Source organism: Aedes aegypti, chromosome 1 (genome assembly GCF_002204515.2).
Source record: "Aedes aegypti strain LVP_AGWG chromosome 1, AaegL5.0 Primary Assembly, whole genome shotgun sequence".
NCBI lineage: Eukaryota > Metazoa > Arthropoda > Insecta > Diptera > Culicidae > Aedes > Aedes aegypti.
In genome coordinates, this window is record NC_035107.1 from 298,068,309 (window position 1) to 298,088,379 (window position 20,071).

A 20,071-nucleotide genomic window follows, 5' to 3' on the forward strand; every position below is an offset into this window, starting at 1 on the left:
CTTGATAACTTCCCACGAACTCGTTTGCTATAGGTGATAGACGACGGAAGAGAATCTGGGATAGAACTTTGTAGGCGGCTGTAGGGGGTGGGATTTCGTCTCACTAAATCCGGATAGCAAACACCTTGATGTGGATTGTGTAAGCTTCAAGCTACAAATATCGTTTTATTATTTATTTGAAACATTTGATAAATACAATGTTTACTCACAATTTTAGTGAACGTTCTGTGGGTTTAGGAAGAATCGTATCAGCTACCCGAGATTCTATGTTTGCTATAAGTACAATTTGCATGTTAGTTTTAAGTTCATTGTGTTTGATTGAGCTACTTACAACAGTTTTTAATTTCTAGTCACTAGGTTTAAGTTCAAATTCAACAGCAATTCCGTACTAGTATTTATAAGATTAAGCAATAACTCAATTAGATTTTAAGTATAATTTTTAGGTGATATTTTCCACAACGGTAGATCAACGTGATGACTTGCAAAGATCATTTGCTCGATCGTTTGGCATTTCTCCTGTCTTCTGTCATGTATGACGGCTTGATCAGGTAAGACCAATAGCAGCGTCGCCGCACCGAGGGGTGTTGTCGGCACATACCCCCGCCCGTGAACCTAGGTCATGTCCCTGATCCTTCCGAAGTCCTATAGGTTCACGTTTCTCTTCGACGTCTAACACCGCTAGCCTCACAGCAGGTCGGCGCAAAACTCCGTTGGCTGTTCGCACTAGCGCTTGACGAACTCTTCCATCGGAACCGACAAAGGTTTTCTCTACTTGTCCCCTGACCCACTGAGTTCGTCCAGATCCGTTTACAACAAGGACCAGATCTCCTTCAACTATATCCTTGGTTTCCTTGAACCACTTACACCGGCGTGTTATTACTGGTAGGTATTCTTTTACCCACCTTCTCCAAAACTCTCCAACTATGTATTGAGCCATCTTCCAACTACTGCGGAGTGTAGCTCGTTCGGGTATGTCAGCTGGCTCTATTTTATTACCCGTGGAACTGCCCAAGAGGAAATGATTCGGCGTCAGTGACTCTTGGTCTGCTGATTCTAGCGGGATGTACGTGAGAGGTCTGGAATTTATCAGCGCTTCTGCGTCGTAAATAATTGTCTCCAGCGTTTCGTCGTTAGGTTTACGTGGATGTTCGAAGACTGAGCCTAAGGCTGTTTTTACCGACCGGACCAAACGTTCCCACACACCACCCATATGCGGAGAGGCTGGCGGGATAAACTTCCATTTGGTATCGGCGTTTGTGAAGGTGACCGCGACCGCTTTGTTCATAGCTTCAAGTTCCTCCTTAAGCTGATTGCTGGCCCCTTGAAAACAGGTGCCGTTGTCCGAGAAAAACACAGCTGGTGAACCACGGCGTGCAATAAATCTCCTGATAGCCATGACGCACGACTCTGTGGACAAACTAGGTACAACCTCCATATGGATAGCTCGGATTGAAAGGCAAGTAAATAGCGCAATCCATCGTTTCGCTTGAGATCGACCAACCTTAACATACAAAGGCCCAAAGTAGTCCACGCCGACGTACGTAAAAGGTCGCACGAACGGTTCTAGCCTTTCTCCGGGGAGCGGCGCCATTACCGGCGGATTCGGTAATGCTTTGTTAATCCGACACCATGTGCAGTTTTTCGACACTTTTTGCACAAGCGATCTCAGATTTGCTATTTCAAAGTGTTGACGAAGCTCATTGATCACGGTTTCGCGATTGGCATGGCGATAACGGCGATGAAACCAGTCAACGATCATGTTTGTTATCGGGTGCAGCTTAGGAAGAATTACCGGATATCTTGCTTGAAATGGTAGGTAATCTGCTGCTCCGATGCGTCCGCGCATTCTCAGGATTCCTTGGGCGTCCATGTAAGGCCAAGTTTTGTATATGGAACTGGATTTAGCAACATTACCATGTTTGGCATCCGGGGAACCAGCCGTTTTCATCAACTCTTTCCGTTCCTCTGAAAAGGTCTCTATTTGTGCCATTTTCCACAGAAGAACCTCAGCACGCGCTAGCTCTTCTTGGGTTAGAATTTCCCGCTGCAGCTTTTGGCCGACATTCTCTCGTCGTAGGCTGTTGATAAAACGAACAATGTATGCAGTTGCTCGTTGTAACTTCGACCATTTGTTGAATCGAGAGTATTCTATGAGGGTTTCAGGATTCCAATGTGTCTGAACTCTTCGTAGCTCTTCATGGGTTGTGGTTGTAATACGTTGTTCTGGCCACGATACTTCATTCCATCGTAGAAATCCAGGTCCCTTAAACCAGACACTATTAGAATCTAAGTTCGGTCCATCTTTCCACTTTGTGGCATCATCGGAAATGTTGGACCTTGATTGCACCCATCTCCACTCTTGCGGTTCGCTCAATGTTAAGATTTCACCAACTCGTACCGACACAAACTTGTGAAATTTGCGATGATCAGACCGGATCCACGCCAGTGTAGTGGTTGAGTCGCTCCAGAAGAACCTTCTAGATACAGGAAGCGAGTGATACTCAACAATCGTCGTGGCGAATCGTACTCCAAGGACTGCCGCCTTCAGTTCAAGTCGCGGAGTGGACAAAGTTTTTAGGGGTGCCACTTTGGTTTTGGAGCCTACCAGCGCTACCTGCACATGACCATCGTGTACCAGCCGAAAATAAATCGCGCAAGAATAGGCGATGTCACTAGCGTCCACGAACGTATGGACTTGCAGTTCATTGATTACTGACGGATATGGCGAAAAGTAGCACCGCGCAATCTTTAAATCGTTCAGTTTTGGAAAAAGTTCAACCCATTGCCGCCATTTTTTATTGAGTTCGTCGTTGAGAGGCTCATCCCATCCCGTTCCAGCCGCCCATGTTCCTTGTATGATAACCTTTCCGTGGACGAGGAAATGTGAGATAAGCCCGAGGGGATCGAAGAGACTCATTACTACCTTCAGGACCTCACGCTTGGTAGGAACATGTGTTTCGTCGAGAATTGAGTGGAGATCGTTTCGCAGATTGAAGGAATAGGAGAAACAATCATCGACAGGATTCCAGGTCATTCCTAGCACGGACTCAGTAGTGGAGTTCCTTTCTAGCATCAAGTTCTTCGGCTCGTCATCGGTTGGTTGACCTATTTCCCGGAGAAGTTCTGTTGAGTTAGAGCGAAAGCCTCGAATCTCGAATCCTCCCAGCGAGTGTACTTGAGTTACCTCCTTCACTACTTCCACAGCATCTTCAAGGGTCGCAAAGCTGTCCAAGTAGTCATCCACGTAATGTTTTTTTACGATTGCGGTGGCGGCACGTGGATAAACTTCGGAGAACTCCTGCGCGTTAAGGTTTTTTACGTATTGCGCGGCAGCGGGAGAACAAGTCGCGCCGAACGTCGCTACGTCCATGATGTAGAGTTGAATAGGTTCCGTAGAGTTGTTCCGCCATAGGAAACATTGTGCTAAACGGTCCTCTTCGCGAATTGAGAGCTGGTGAAACATCTCTTTGATGTCACCGCAGACCGCAATGGGAAATTGACGAAAGCCACTAAGCACTGCTGGTAATGGTGTTAAAAGATCAGGACCCTTCAAAAGCTTGGAATTGAAGGAGACTCCATCTACCATGGCTGCGGCATCCCATATTAATCTTATTTTGCTAGGTTTTTTGGAATGAATCACCACTCCAAGCGGCAGGAACCACATACGTTTGCGGTCTGCCCTTTCAAGCTCCGAATCAGTGGCAATGTGGGCGTATCCTTTTCGTAAGTACTCGGCAATTTGCTCCAGAACACGATTCTTCAGCAATGGGTTCTTTTCTAACTTACGCTCCAAAGACTTCAACCGCCGAACTGCCATTGGATAGCTGTCGGGGAAATTCGGATCATCTTCTTTCCACAGAAGTCCAGTTTCAAATCCCCGTCCTGTCCGTCGCGTGGTTCGTTGTAATATTTCAATCGCACGTCTCTCTTCATCAGACTCTAGTGTTTCGCTTAGCCCCTTTATTCCGGCATCTTCCAATGTAAAATAGTCTCGGAGCTGATCGTTCAATTGACAGTCACTATTTGCTGGTCCAGCTACATGAAAATGAACGACAGCTCGCGGTATAGATGTTCCAGCTAAACTCCCGTAGACACTCCAACCCAATCGGCACTTAGCAGCTATCGGGTCTTTAGGTCCACCTTCGCGGACTTTTAACGGAACGGCAAGGTGAAGATTATCCAAACCAATTAGTAGCTTTGGCTGGATCAATTCATAATCTCTCAGTGGAAGTCCCCGTAAATGTGGATAGCGGTTGCAGAGATCGTTGTAATTCATTGTTTGAGAAGGCAAGACTAAACAACTGACTGTCCTAACTTCGCTCAGCTTATAACGGGTTCGACCATTTTCACCGGTGATATCCAGCTGAATTCGTTGGGAATTTCGTTCTTCCCGTTTTATGTTACCCGTCCACTGAAGGGTCAACGGTTCTACGTGACCAGATACGCCTAGACGATCAGCGATGGTTTCCTCCAAAAATGTTGTCGACGATCCCTCATCGATGAACGCAAATACGAGTTCCTTCTGCGATCCCGCATATAGTACCACTGGGAGCACCCGAAACATAGGGTACGATCCATTGTTTTCCATGAGATGATTGACAGAGACATTACGAGGTGGAAACGCCGAAGAGGAGTGAAGGAGTGTGTGGTGTTTTTGGAGACATCCCTCAATCCCACACCCTTTCCAGGACTTACACGGCCACTTTCCGTGGCTATTAAGGCACGTACAACATAGTCTCTTTTGATGGACGACCTCCCACCGTTTACCGACATCCAGTGATTTAAACTGATGGCAATCCACTACGCGATGACCATCACGTTCGCATGCTGCGCATGGCTTACCTGATTTCACTGGTTGATTTACCATCCCTGGAGCAGAAGCTGCGATCGACGAATGGGTGTGTAACAGACTTCTTTCTCTTACTCGTTGTTCACCCTTGGAACGGCCGTGGTTCGGCAGTTCAAATGTTACCTGACTTGCTGCGTCTACTAATCCAGTCATGAAGTCACCAAACGTAGATAACGTCGCATAAGGTTGTCGGCTTTTATAGATGGCCCAGTCCATCTTCAGTGCTCCGGGAAGCTTTTCTACCAATTCTTGCATCAGCACAGGGTTTGCCAAGTGCGTGTACTGCTCCGCTGCCTTCAAGTGGTCCACGAGATTTTGCACCACTAATCCGAATTCTACCACAGTCTCCAAGCGATCGTGTCTGGGTGCAGGAGTACGATGAACCTTTTCAATAAGCGTCCGTATGAGAAGCTCTGGTCTACCATACAGTGTTTGTAGGGTGTTGATCACTTGACGGACGCTCGATGGAAGTAGAAGTCTACTCCGTACAGACTCAAGCGCATGTCCTCTTAAACATCGCTGCAGTCGAATCAAGTTTTCGGCATCGGTGTAGCCGCAGGCCGCTGTAGATTGCTCAAAGCTACAAATGAATATTGGCCAATCTTCGGGATTGCCAGAGAAGTTCGGTAATTCCTTCCCCATCACTTGTCTGGCAGCTAGTTGGCTCGCACTGAGCGTCACAGGAATCGTAGATGGGTCTGGATCCATATTTCGCTGAGGCAACGAGTATGGCAATTGTTGATATTGCCTGTCCATATTTTGTTCTAGTTCCGGTTCTGCAGGAGGCATCGGAAACTGTCGTCCAGCATTCGGAAGTGAGTCCATCGGATGATTGACATAATATGAATGGAAATCGTGGTTGAATCGTTGACTGGCTGTGTTTGCATTTGTTGCTTGCTTCTGCGGTACGTCTTGATTCGGCTTAGGAATCGCACGTTCGTGAACGTCTTCAAATCGGTTGTAATTTGGAGCGCCGATCGAGAGCCGAGAAAATTGCTGGTCTACATGCGACTGCTCATTCGGGTTTTGATGTTCAGCTGTGTTGGTGAATGACGGTTTTTGATTGATCACCGGTAATGCTTCTCGGGGTACACTCCTTAAGGAATCGATTTCATCTTCAGCTCGTTCGGGGGAACATCGTTGCAACCACAGGGATACTTGTTGTTCAGAATCCGGAATTGTGCCACCTCTGCTGCTGCACTCACTCAGTTGTCGTGCAATGGTGTTTTTTTTCTCGAGCGATTCCTTCCTAATCATCTGCTGCTTCCTTTGGTACTCCCTTTCTTCCTGCAATTTACGTTGTCGTAGCTTGGCTTCAGCTTGCAAAAGCACCTTTTTCTCCTCAAGCTGGCGTTCCTCTTCTTCCATCTCTTTCTTCCTAATCGCTTCCTGCGCCTCCAACTCTTGTTCCTTTAGCAATTGCTCTTCTTCGACCAGCTTCATTTGAGCCTGCAAACGGGCAGCTCGGACACTCGAAGTCGTGCTGTTTGCGCTTCGAGAGAATTTCGATGCCAGTTGAGTAACCTTATTAACCGGCTTCAGTGCAGATTTGGCAGAACGTAGGGATCTGCCTTTCGATGGAGGTCGTTTGTGTGTAAGAGATGAGGACGTACCGTAAGGGGTTGCTTTCGTCTTTGCATTGCACTCCTTGCAAAGGTAGGTTTGGTTCTTCACCGACTCGTCTACCCCTGCGCAGTCAAAGTGTTCCCAAAGATTACAGCTGTCACAGGCAACCCACTTCTCGTCTTCAGCATCTGCCCTGGTGCAGGACTTGCAGCTGTATCCAGCGGGTCTCTGATGTTCCTCCATTCCACGACCCCGCGTACCATAAAATTCTTGAAGATTTTGTAGGGGGTGGGATTTCGTCTCACTAAATCCGGATAGCAAACACCTTGATGTGGATTGTGTAAGCTTGTGACAAAATTCCTTTTGGGGTGGGAATTAGTCTTGGGTAATCGAAAAACGCTATAAATTGCTGGGAATGCTCACAAGGATGAGGTGGAGCCAACGAAAGTGGAAAGCTATCTATCGAGTGGCCTCACTCCTCTCAACTCAAACTTTTGTAGCCGGCTAGCTACTTGTGGCTGTTAAACTATAAGCCAACAGACTCAAAAATAAGAAAACATCATGACTCCACTAGTTAAGCTATTAGTTTTGATATAATGACTCATCTTAGTATCCTATTATCCTATCCACCAAATGGAATACATACATTGACATCCTCTCACAAGATTATCTTCTTCGGTGGGGGCCCCGTATGCTGCACTCACTGTGGCTACTGCCGATGTCTGCCATACGATTCACTGCGCTTGTCCGCAACATCCGATGCACTGTTGAATGTCGTGTCACCTCCTAACACTGACGCATCACTTGCATCCAGTGTCGTTGCAGGCCAAAGATGTCACGCAGCCCTTGATGTCGCAGGCTTCCTTGTCGCATGGCACAAGGCGACGTGTTGCACCGATGCAGGTGATCTTGTCGCACTATGCCGATGTCACTGCCCTGATGCACTGGTAGCTGGGATGCAATAACGAGAAGGTCCACCCCTCGAATGACGATTCTGCTTGTAGATCTTTGCGCTGGAATGCTAGGCCCTTTTAGAGTGATCTCCGGCGAAGCCGGATCGGTTTTTGGAACTTGAAGCTTGCGAAGGCCTTGTGTTCCGAACGATTAGGAAATTCGTTCACTAACCCATTCCACGTGTTGCGAAAATGAACTGTCGTGCTGGTTAGCTTAGGTCCCGTGAATCATGCAAGTGGCACGCCTTTGATGCAATCAACCGATCCTGGTTAGAGCCCGCCAATGGGATTCAATTAGCGTGGGCTGTGAACACTTGTGCGTTTTCAAGTCTGGTACCTATTTGATTGTAGGGTTTTTGGGCACTTTGCATTAATCAAGCACTGTTTCACCGCACAGTATTAAAGGCATGCACTTTTTAGTGGTTTTCGGGGCTTTCACTTGGCCATCCACACTCGAGTATTGTTCGATCTACAATAGCTCATTGTATTCGAGTGCTGGATTCTGGGCCTCGTATCGGTGCGACAATCTATGTGCGATATTGAGGAATGTCTTTGCGTGTGTTAGACAATTTAACGGCGTTAAGGTCATGGTGGCTGCAATTTATTCGGTTTCACTCAAGGAAATTTTTATTCCATTTTGTCGGCATAATTTCAAATTGTAACACAACATCACACAAAGGGTTACGAAATTTTTGCGAATGCTGCATTCGCAAAAATTTCGTCTATCTGCTGATGATCAGGTCTTGGAGAGGCTAATTGATTTTTATGCTATCTAACAATCTCGAACAGATCATCTTTTAGTTGTACATCGAGTATTGCGTATAGTTCTTATATATCTACGGTACTTCACTACACATCTTATTAGCTAACGGTATACTTGTTCTTGGTTACACGTTTCGTGCCAGATCAATTCAAGAAACTAATTTCTTCACCGCTGCAGCTGCGCTGCGGAATATCTCTAATGCTACTTCTAGTTCTACACTATGATTAGGGCCAATTGCGTCGCCAACACCTGAGTTACGATTTAGTTGTTGGGCGCCAGAAATTTTGCCAAGAAAATACATTTCAAATTATATTGGGATTATTGTGTGAGTTGCATTATATTTCATTACTAAACAGCATAGGATATATATATATATATACATATCTGAGTCATGAGAAGTTTGAGTTAGCAATAAGCGTTAATTTTGGCGTTCATAATACTCCAGACTTTAGTGAGTGATCTTTTTTCCCGGAGTGAGCGATTACTATTGTTGATATGGGATCGAAAGCGTGCATTGGAGTGTAGGCTTCCGTCCTGCAACCTCAGTCTGAATGCCGTGTAGTTGAGATGCTCAAGACTACTTGCTGTGCCAAGGATGCCTGCTTAGACGTTTCGCCTTCTCGTCAGTAGCAATCATGTTCTGGTGGCGAAATACTCGTAGTCGGGCAGTGTTGGTTAATCTCTCCGGATAATGGCAAAGTCGTAGACTGGTAGCTATCCGGTATCGATGTTTTCCTGGCAGATGTTGCTCCTTGTTGACAGTGAAGTGCTGTGGACATAGCTGAACGTTTTGGGTGGTTATGGTTTTGTTGCTTGCTGACGACGAGGTTTCTGTAATGTTGTAGGGCCTTCAAATTCGTCAGCAAACGAGTTCGTTGGCGTAGTCGCTCTTGGTCAGACTATGGAGAGTCATTTTCATAGCTGGTGCCTATGACGATTAGTCAGATTTGATGTCCTTCGAATGGTAAACACCAGATTTTGCGGTTCTGATGTCTTCCAACAGGTAATTGTTGCATCCTTGAACTTGACGTACTATACAGGGGATGAATTTTGCCCCAAGTTTTTTCGTCCGATGTTCAGCTGCATTTGACAATTCGAAGGATCTTCTCCATACTATCTCTCCAACCTCGAAGCTTCTGTTTCGTGCTCGTAAATCGTACCTTTGTTTGCTTGTGTCATGGGCGGTCTTGATTTTCGTTAACACGAAGTGTTGAATGTTCTGTATACACCGGATTCGTGCTTTCTGTGTGGCAGTTGGATCGTCTGATGAATTAAGTTTTGCTAACGGGTATTGGTCGGTGTATAATATGTGGTCCCTACCAAAGTTGCAAAAATAGGGACTGCATCCGAGGGTTTCGTGCTTGGCTGTGTTTATCGCACAAACTACTTGCTGAATGTGCACATCCCAGTCCCTTTGGTCTTCCTCAAGCAGGGCTCTTACACAAGTAATCAATGTCCGGTTGGTTCTTTCGGCGGCATTGCACATAGGTGTATAGAAGGCCGTCCTCATGTGGATTACATTGTAGCGTTTGAGCAGGCTCTGGAATACCTGTGATAGGAATTGTGAACCAGAGTCAGAAACAATGATCCTCGGTGTTGAAAACCTGAGAAAGACGTATTGTTCCAGGAACGTGGTCATTTTTTGAGCATTGGCCGTGCGAAACGGTTCGGTTATCACGAATTTTGTTATCCAGTCCACTATCACCAAAAGCACAGTATTTCCTTTCGTGGATCTGGTAAGTGGTCCAATCCAGTCGATTGAAATCAGCTCCCATGGTAATTGTGCAGGTTTTGGGTTGCCTAGATTAGGAGTTAGAGTTGTGTTGGGTGCTTTAATAGCTTTGCAAACTTCGCAAGATTGTACATATTTCCATATATCGTTGGCCATTTGGGGCCAATAATAATCTCGCTGGATACGTTTGACTGTGCGATCGCCTCCCAGATGAGCTGCCGTTGGAACATCATGAAATCGGTGTATTAAGTCAAGACGTTGACTAGTTGGAACGACTTTTTTCCAGCGATGAGCTTTGCTTCCCACCTCGTCCTTAATGATGCAGTTTTTGTACAGATGTTCACCTATGATCCTAAAGTCAGGGAATTTGTCTTTATTAGTTTGAACTTCTTTGACTAATTTGTCAAACCATGGATCGGCTGATGTAGAGACTGCATTCACGATTTCTACTCGACTGAGGCAATCTGGCACTATGTTGGCACTGCCTTTACGGTATTTAATATCGAAAGAGTACGCATTCATTCGTAAAATCCATCTAGCTAAAAGCGAAGTAGGGTTCTTCATCGTCTTAAGGTAAGTGAGACTTGAATGGTCGCAGTAGACTGTAAAATGCGTACCTTCGACGTATCCTCGAAACTTTTCGATGGAACGAATTACTGCAAGACACTCACGTTGCGTCACCGAGTATTTTCTCTCGGAGGATGATAATTTTTGCGAGAAGTAGCATATCACCTTCTCTTGGCCTTCAGTTTCCTGCGTAAGTACTCCTCCTATGGCGACATCAGATGCATCGCAAGCAATTGCAAAAGGCTTGCTGTAATCTGGTGTTGCGAGTATTGGAGCCGATGTTAGGTGAGATTTGAGGGTTTGAAAAGCTTTCTCGCAATCATCTGTCCACTTAAACTTGATCTTTGTCTTGGTCAATTCTGTAAGTGGAGCAGCCGTCTTCGAGAAGTCCTTAATGAATCTCCGGTACCCACCACACATGCCGATGAAACGTTGAATTTCCTTTTTACTGGTTGGCGTAGGAAATTTGCTGATTGCCTCTACCTTTTCTTCATCCACATGCCAGCCAGTTTCATCAAGGACGTACCCCAGGTATTTCAAGCTTTTCCGACAGAATACTGATTTTTCCGCATTTATGGTCAAACCAGCAGCTTTCAACCTGCGTGCGATTTCATGTAGCAGCTCTAGATGTTCTTCAAAAGAATTGGTGGCCAGCACGAGGTCGTCTAAGTAGACAAAAACTTTTGGTTCGAGATCTATGAATAAATGATTCATGACCCGTGAAAGTGCTTGACTAGCTGTTGAGAGACCGAAGGGCACCACTGTGAACTGGTAGTGCCCGCGCTGGGGAATAGTGAAAGCAGTTTTCTGTTTCGATTCCTCTTCAAGTGGTATCTGCCAAAACGCTGATTCTAAATCAATTGACGAAAGATATTTGGATCCACTCAGATTGTTCACGATGGATGCTATTTGGGGAATAGGGTACGCTTCCTGAACCAGAACAGAATTCAATTTCCGGGCATCCAGGCACAGCCGCATAGAGCCATCTTTTTTCTTCACAGCCACCGTTGCGTTATTCCAGGGACAGCAAACTGCTTCTTCTATTACCCCTAGTGATAGCATTCTGTCCACTTCTTTATTTAGGTCATCTAATACGAATTTGGACATTGGGTAATATTTTTGCTTGAAAGGAGATGCCTTCCCAGTATCTATTTTGTGGCAATATATGTTGGTCCTACCTAATCGACCCTGATTTCCTGATGTTGGAAATGTTCGAATTGCTTGCTGGAGATCTTGTTGTTGTCTTGTCGTCAGTGTCCCAATGACTGAGCATTCCGATGTCATGTTCTCCGTGATTCCACAGATGACAGGTTTTACCCCGAATTTATCCCAGAAATCCATGCCCAAAATCAATATGGGCGGCATTGATTCGATGAAAAGCATGGGCAATGTTACGTTCTTGTTATTGTAAGCGATCGGCACATGTGAATAGAATGAGACTGTATGCGGAGAATTGTCAGCTGTTTTTACTTCTCCTTTAACCGGAAACTTACTCAGGCCAAGTTCGTCAGCAATTTTGGATAGGGAACCTCCTATGAGACTGCATGTTGCGCCACTGTCAAGTAGTCCACGCAGCTTTCGTCCTAGAATTGATATTGAGGCATAAGGACGGTTATCTTTGTTGTCTGCATTTATGATTATGGATTCCGCTTTCTTGAAAGCGGGAATGTTGTTGAGTAAGGGAACGTCAGCCTTTTTGGGAGATCCCACCCCCTTTACTGCGGGTTCTCCCAATTCCGGTTTCCCGGAACCTGAGAGGCATTGTGCGCTTCTAATTGTCGCCAACGTAAGATACAGGCATCGCAGTTACGCGTAGTGCAACCCTTCTTGCCGCAGCTGTAGCAGAAAAGAAAACGTTTCGGGTTAGGGCATCTTAAGTAGGTATGACCAGGACTCTCGCATTGCCAGCAGACGATTGCTGTTGCTAAATCTCTGCTACTGATTTCTCCAGCCGATGCTTGAGGTACATTTTCAGACGATCGCCCTCTCCAGTTGGTCGCTCGCAGAGCGCTCACTTCTTCCACCGAGTTTCTCGCTGCTTCGTTTCGGAAAGCCAAATCTAGCTGGAAGGCTTCTCGTTCCATGATATTTGCTGAATCCGGTTCTTCCTCTACGTCTTGATTCAGTTCCATCATATTGACTTGAGCGGCTCCAAATTGTCTATTTTGCAGGGGCCGATTTACACTCTCCATTCTGTTTAAGACCGGCCGCTGGAATATGGTCTGTTCAGGGCGAGACGCTAACGCTCGTGCAGTTGTTGGAGCACGTCCTCGAATAGAGTAGGACCGTGACACCTCAAAATCCTTGCATACTGTGACGAGATCTCTGACACAGGTGGATCGCGATGCTGCAGCGATCGGCGAAAAATCCGAATTCAAATGTGATTTCAGAATGAACAGTTTCTCAGTTTCTGAAATTGCCGGTTCTACGATTTCGAATGCCGCCACCAAATCTCTATAAAAATTTGTGAACGGCTCATTCGGTCCTTGGAATCGTAAATACAAATCTTGTTTGACTATCTCTGAATAGTTTGGAGGCAAGAACTCCTGTTTGATCTCCGATTTGAAGATCTCCCATGTCGTTAGATCGAGGTACGAGCGTGTGTACCACTGAAGAGCACGGCCTTTCAGAAGATGCTTGATTGAGCGAAGTAGTGATTGGTCATCCATACCTTCCGTGACGGCATAGGTATTCACTTGATTCAAAAATTCTCCTAACTTCACGATGTTGTTTTCTCCAGCGTATTCGAATGGCCATTTGTGAACTGGTTGCTGAAACCGATTGGAAATAGGTTGTTGAAGGGATCTCGGTGTATTAGGCCTATATACGACGCCAGCCGGTGGTGTTGGAATGTTTCTGCGGGAATCTTGAGCCATCCCGGATTCTCGCTGTATCTGAGGACCCCAGTATCCAGATATGGATCCATAGGTGTAGTTTGGGGCGGGGTTCGCTTGCTGCTGCACCGCAGCCAAGCTTTGCTGTTGCTGCTGGTGTTGTAACTGCAATTCTAATTGCTGTCGTCTGTGTTGCTCCTGCTGAAGTTGCTGCTCCAACTGTTGCTGCTGCAATTGCATCTGATTCAAAAGTAGATGAAGGCTCTGCTCTTGCTGAAATCCTTGCTGTTGTTCATGCTGCAGACGTTGCTCTTGATGGTTTGGAGGTTGACGGAGTTCGGAAGGATCCTGAAGAGATTGCTGCGGTATGAACTGCTGCTGTTGTTGTTTTTGATCGAGGAACTGTTGTTGTTGATGTGTATCGAGAATCCTTTTATCCTGATTTGAAGAGCCTTGCTGAATGTTCTCATTTTGTAGTTCTTGTTGAAGTTCTCGTTCTAATAGTTTTTGCTGCTTCCCTGCTTCGTCGATGCTTGATTGGAGCTGAGCAATCTTCAACCGCTTCAGTGTTTCCGGGTCACTAGGAAGGTCTTCAGGATCTTCATTTCCATCGTGAACGCCTGTGGTATTCTCCTGCAGGAATTCCTCGATTTGTTGAAGAGCGTTGCAAACTTTTGCTGCAGATTTTTTTGCATTTTCTAAGATCATAGAGTCCGATATAAGCGAAAGCCTAAACTTGTAATGCAGCAATCTTGACCTCAATGATGCCACCTGGATTTTGTTTCCTTGCTTGAAGGCTGCGTTCAAGGCGAGAAAGATTGGAGAAAGTGTTGTTTGGCAGTGGTATATGCTGTCCATGTCTGATGCAACGTGAGATGAACAACTAGGTGCCGGCGTCCCATTTCTCTCTCGGTCGATAAGCTGTATCAATCTTGAAATTTTCCAGTCCAGATCCTTCCCTCGAATTCCAGTCGTGTTGCGTAAAAGAAGCTCGAAGTCTATCTCCTCCGGTGTAAGATGATTCCAGTCCATTGTGATGCACTTGCACTTGCACAGCTCACTACACTGTCCCAATCGCTGATCACTCACTTGACAGACGCGTACGCGAAGACAACCGAACGCGAATGTGGGTTTTTTAGTCTGGGCGCCAATGTGACAAAATTCCTTTTGGGGTGGGAATTAGTCTTGGGTAATCGAAAAACGCTATAAATTGCTGGGAATGCTCACAAGGATGAGGTGGAGCCAACGAAAGTGGAAAGCTATCTATCGAGTGGCCTCACTCCTCTCAACTCAAACTTTTGTAGCCGGCTAGCTACTTGTGGCTGTTAAACTATAAGCCAACAGACTCAAAAATAAGAAAACATCATGACTCCACTAGTTAAGCTATTAGTTTTGATATAATGACTCATCTTAGTATCCTATTATCCTATCCACCAAATGGAATACATACATTGACATCCTCTCACAAGATTATCTTCTTCGGTGGGGGCCCCGTATGCTGCACTCACTGTGGCTACTGCCGATGTCTGCCATACGATTCACTGCGCTTGTCCGCAACATCCGATGCACTGTTGAATGTCGTGTCACCTCCTAACACTGACGCATCACTTGCATCCAGTGTCGTTGCAGGCCAAAGATGTCACGCAGCCCTTGATGTCGCAGGCTTCCTTGTCGCATGGCACAAGGCGACGTGTTGCACCGATGCAGGTGATCTTGTCGCACTATGCCGATGTCACTGCCCTGATGCACTGGTAGCTGGGATGCAATAACGAGAAGGTCCACCCCTCGAATGACGATTCTGCTTGTAGATCTTTGCGCTGGAATGCTAGGCCCTTTTAGAGTGATCTCCGGCGAAGCCGGATCGGTTTTTGGAACTTGAAGCTTGCGAAGGCCTTGTGTTCCGAACGATTAGGAAATTCGTTCACTAACCCATTCCACGTGTTGCGAAAATGAACTGTCGTGCTGGTTAGCTTAGGTCCCGTGAATCATGCAAGTGGCACGCCTTTGATGCAATCAACCGATCCTGGTTAGAGCCCGCCAATGGGATTCAATTAGCGTGGGCTGTGAACACTTGTGCGTTTTCAAGTCTGGTACCTATTTGATTGTAGGGTTTTTGGGCACTTTGCATTAATCAAGCACTGTTTCACCGCACAGTATTAAAGGCATGCACTTTTTAGTGGTTTTCGGGGCTTTCACTTGGCCATCCACACTCGAGTATTGTTCGATCTACAATAGCTCATTGTATTCGAGTGCTGGATTCTGGGCCTCGTATCGGTGCGACAATCTATGTGCGATATTGAGGAATGTCTTTGCGTGTGTTAGACAATTTAACGGCGTTAAGGTCATGGTGGCTGCAATTTATTCGGTTTCACTCAAGGAAATTTTTATTCCATTTTGTCGGCATAATTTCAAATTGTAACAAGCTTCAAGCTACAAATATCGTTTTATTATTTATTTGAAACATTTGATAAATACAATGTTTACTCACAATTTTAGTGAACGTTCTGTGGGTTTAGGAAGAATCGTATCAGCTACCCGAGATTCTATGTTTGCTATAAGTACAATTTGCATGTTAGTTTTAAGTTCATTGTGTTTGATTGAGCTATTTACAACAGTTTTTAATTTCTAGTCACTAGGTTTAAGTTCAAATTCAACAGCAATTCCGTACTAGTATTTATAAGATTAAGCAATAACTCAATTAGATTTTAAGTATAATTTTTAGGTGATATTTTCCACAACGGTAGATCAACGTGATGACTTGCAAAGATCATTTGCTCGATCGTTTGGCATTTCTCCTGTCTTCTGTCATGTATGACGGCTTGATCAGGTAAGACCAATAGCAGCGTCGCCGCACCGAGGGGTGTTGTCGGCACAGCGGCGTTTAGGATGGTGATTGCACGATAATTTTCACACTCCAGTTTGTCGCCCTTTTTGTAGATAGGGCATATAACGCCTTGCTTCCACTCCTCCGGTAGTTGTTCCGTTTCCCAGATTCTGACTATCAGCCGATGCAGACAAGCGGCCAACCTGTCCGGGCCCATCTTGATGAGTTCGGCTCCGATACCATCCTTGCCAGCGGCCTTGTTGTTCTTGAGCTGTTGAATGGCATCCTTAACTTCCCCATCGTGGGAGCTGGTTGGTTTCCGCTGTCCACTGTGCTGACGTAGCCATCGCCTTCGTTGTCCTGACCTTCTGTGCCTGTGTTCTTTGCGCCATTCAGGTGTTCATCGTAGTGCTGCTTCCACCTTTCGATCACCTCGCGTCCGTCCATCAAGATGCTCCCGTCCTTATCCCGGCACATCTCAGCTCGCGTCACGAAGCTTTTGCGGGATGTGTTGAGCTTCTGATAGAACTTCCGCGTTTCTTGAGAACGGAACAGCAACTCCATCTCTTGGCATTCCACCTCTTCCAGGCGGCGCTTTTTGTCCCGGAATAGATGGGTTTGCTGTTTCCGCTGCAGTCTGTATCGTTCCACGTTTTGCCGCGTACCATGCTGCAGCATTGCAGCCCGCGCTGCATTCTTCTCCTCTATAACCTCCTGGCACTCCTCGTCGAACCAATCGTTTCTTGAGCTCCGTTCCACATATCCGACAATGCTTTCGGCAGCGTCGTTAATGGCTGCTTTGACTGTCCTCCAGCAGTCCTCAAGAGGGGCCCTATCGAGCTCGCCCTCATCCGGCAACGCTGCCTCAAGATGCTGCGCGTACGCATTGGCGACATTCGATTGTTTCAGCCGCTCGAGATTGTACCGGGGTGGGCGTCGGTACCACACATCATTGATGACGGATAGTTTTGGGCGCAGTTTCACCATCACCAGGTAGTGGTCGGAGTCAATGTTAGCGCCACGATAGGTTCTGACGTCGGTTATGTCGGAGAAGTGCCGTCCATTGATCAAAACGTGGTCGATTTGCGATTCTGTCTGCTGAGGTGATCTCCAGGTGTACGGTTCGGGAGGCTGTGCTGGAAATAGGTGCTACGAATGGCCATATTCTTGGAGGCGGCAAAATCTATCAGTCGTAGGCCGTTCTCGTTTGTCAGCCGGTGGGCGCTGAACTTTCCAATCGTCGGTCTGAACTCCTCCTCCTGGCCAACCTGAGCGTTCAAATCTCCTATGATGATCTTGACGTCGTGGCTTGGGCAGCGATCGTACTCGCGTTCGAGCTGCGCGTAAAATGCGTCCTTGTCATCATCAGTGCTTCCGGAGTGTGGGCTATGCACGTTGATTATGCTTAAGTTAAAGAATCGGCCTTTGATTCTTAACCTGCACATTCGTTCATTGATCGGCCACCACCCGATCACGCGCCTTTGCATATCACCCATCACTATGAAAGCTGTTCCCAGCTCGCGTGTGTTGCCGCAGCTCTGGTAGATGGTATGATTACCTCTAAACGTTCGCATCAATGCTCCTGTCCAGCACACCTCCTGCAGCGCTACGATGTCGAAACCGCGGGTTTTCAGTACATCGGAGAGTATGCGAGTACTTCCAATGAAGTTGAGAGATTTGCAGTTCCACGTACCGAGTTTCCAATCGCTAGTCCTTTTTCGTCGCTGTGGACTTTGCCGATTGTTCCGGTCCGTATTCTATCGTTGACGTTCCTGTGCTGATGTGTTTTTACGGTTGGTTTACAGGGCCTGACACCAACCCCCTAGATTTCCGGAGGACCATTACCTCTAAATGTTCGGAGGGCCATAGTGCGCAGTTTAGCTTAGAGTCCTTCTCTGGCACTCGGACGATGATCAGCCGCCCCTGACATGGGGAACAGACGCTGTTGTGAGCCGCTCCTAACATGGAGTACAGACGCTCCAGGTTTGCAAAGGCAAAAGCAAAAGCAAACCCCCCCTTCCCTGTCAGCATACGACCAAAGTTCCCACCGGGGGTTGGTTACCCGATCTTCCCCAAGGTTACTCGTACCCCGGCCAGTACCACGAGGAGGTAGGGATAGGAGTTGCTGGGCAAGAGGCTAAGGACCGCACAAAGGGCTCTATTTTATTCCTGCAGGTACGCGAGGTACCAATGGTACGCCATGCCCAGCCATTTACCGCGCCTCTCTTGGAAAATAAGACCCCTAGAATTGTTGCAGAAATACCTGGAGGAGCATTTGGAAGAATTATTGAAATGTTCCTGGAGAAACCCCTGCAGGTATGTCATGAGAAATTCTCAGGGCAAATGTCTCCCGGAGATCTCCAAGGAATTTATGAGGAACCTCTGAAAGTATTTCTTGAGTAATTATTTCAAAAAATCCTGTAGAAATTGCTTGTAACGTTCTTGTAAGATTTTCTATTGCGATTCTTTGGGTATTTGTTGAAATAATGTCTGGACGTATTATTGGATGAATTTCTAAATGTATTTGTAAAGAAATTATTTGATCGCATATGAAACCACTAAAATGGTTCTTCTTCATCTTGGCCTAACGTCTTCACTGGGACAGAGCCTGCTTCTCAGCTTAGTGTTCTTATGAGCCCTCCCACAGTTATTAAGAGCTTTCTTTGCCAAAGTTGCCATTTTCGCATTCGTATCTCATGTGGCAGGTACGATGATACTCTATGCCCAGGGAAGTCAAGGAAATTTCCATTACGAAAAGATCCTGGACCGATCGGAAATCGAACCCAGACACCTTCAGCATGGCTTTGCTTTGTAACCGCGGACTCTAACCACTCGGCTAAGGAAGGCCCCTTTTCGCGACATCTTATAAGTGAAATTTTACACATGCAAAGCCTCCAGATGATTTCGTTGTACGTACATTTTGGTTGTATAGGTTGTAAATAAAGCATGCTGTAGAAACTTTTTCATTTCCGTTAAAGAAATTGTTGCCTTTCTTGAGCGGAATAGCATACTTAGCTTAAGTAAGTGGAGAAGTAAATTAGGTAAAATAAGTAAAGCAAATGAAGTATGTAAAGTATGTCAAGTAAGTAAATTAAGTAAAGTAAGTAAAGTAACCAAAGTAAGTAATGTAAGCTAGGTAAGCAAAATTAGTAAATTAAGTAAAGTAAGTGAAGTAGGCAAAGTAAGTAAATTATGTGAATTAAGTTAAGTAAGCCAATTAAGCAAAGTAAGTAAAATAAGAAAAGTAAGCAGAGTAAAAAAAGTAAGCAAAGTCAGCCAAATAAGCATAGAAGACAAAATAAGTAAATTGCTTACTTTAGTGAGTGAAGTAAATGAAATAAATAAACTAAGTAAGTGACACTACGTAAATGAAGTCCCTGAACCATGTAAAACAAAAATGGCAGCCGACAATCAAACTTATTTTCGGTAAAGCTGATCAGTTCCTGAGATGTTCTATCAATCTTCGCTAAACTCCGTCTTCTAACGACAGCACTATATACTTTTAGTCGGGTTTCACCGGCAGACGGTTTGTAAACAAAAACTCCCTCCCCAATCAGATTGAGAGATGATAATGACCGATTCCGAGCAAGCAAGGTGGTCGAACCGGTTTTCCTGCAACGAAACTGTTTGCCCCTTCCACCCATAATACCTAATCTCGATTGCAAAAATACGCGGACAATTAAAGTGCCAAGTTCAAATAAAACCAAAACCGGTGTTTCTTCGATCCGGCGATCGAGAATGCAGGAAGAATTACTACTTTGTGATCAAGTTGCGCGAAGATAAACTTTAATGGGTGAAATCGCTATTTCATTTGGAAATTATCGATATGAAAACTTGATTAGAATACTCTGCTATAAACCATCAGAGCAGGCCATCCTTTTATGAGTATATTTCATCCTGAACGTACACCGTAATCTCTCGAATTTCTGTGTTTTCGTTAAGAAAAGATAGATATGGGAGTGTTTTGAGCTGAACATTTTAGG